Genomic DNA, 448 nt, shown 5'->3' with positions numbered 1-448 from the left:
TGTGTGACTCTGAGGGTGTGGAGGAGGAGGAGGAACGAATTAAGTTAAGGTGTGTCCATTGTACCAGAGGGGGATGTGCTGGAACCTGGTAGTCCCCTGATGCCCCAGAGTCTGGCAACTTGAGTTCTGTAAACTTCCTTGATGAAATAAGAATGGCCTGGCTTTCCTCCTGGAGTCTGTCCACCTGGGAAGTGTGGGATGAGGCTGGGTGGGTCGAGATTCACAGAATAGCTGTAAGGTTAAAGGGAGAAAGAAGCGTCTTCAGGGGAACATGGCAGCTGTCTCTAAAACCAGTGAAGACTGGAGCTCTAGACCAGCAGAACTGACGAGCTCTCCAGGTTCAGTGTGAGATCCTACCTGTGTAAAGTGGAGAGCTAGCTGTCAAGGAAGACACCCAAAGTGCCTCTCTCTCTCTCTCTCTCTCTCTCTCTCTCTCTCTCTCTCTCTC

The sequence above is a fragment of the Mus pahari genome, chromosome 1 (genome assembly GCF_900095145.1).
Source record: "Mus pahari chromosome 1, PAHARI_EIJ_v1.1, whole genome shotgun sequence".
Taxonomy (NCBI): Eukaryota; Metazoa; Chordata; class Mammalia; order Rodentia; family Muridae; genus Mus; species Mus pahari.
This window is presented reverse-complemented; position numbering follows the sequence as displayed.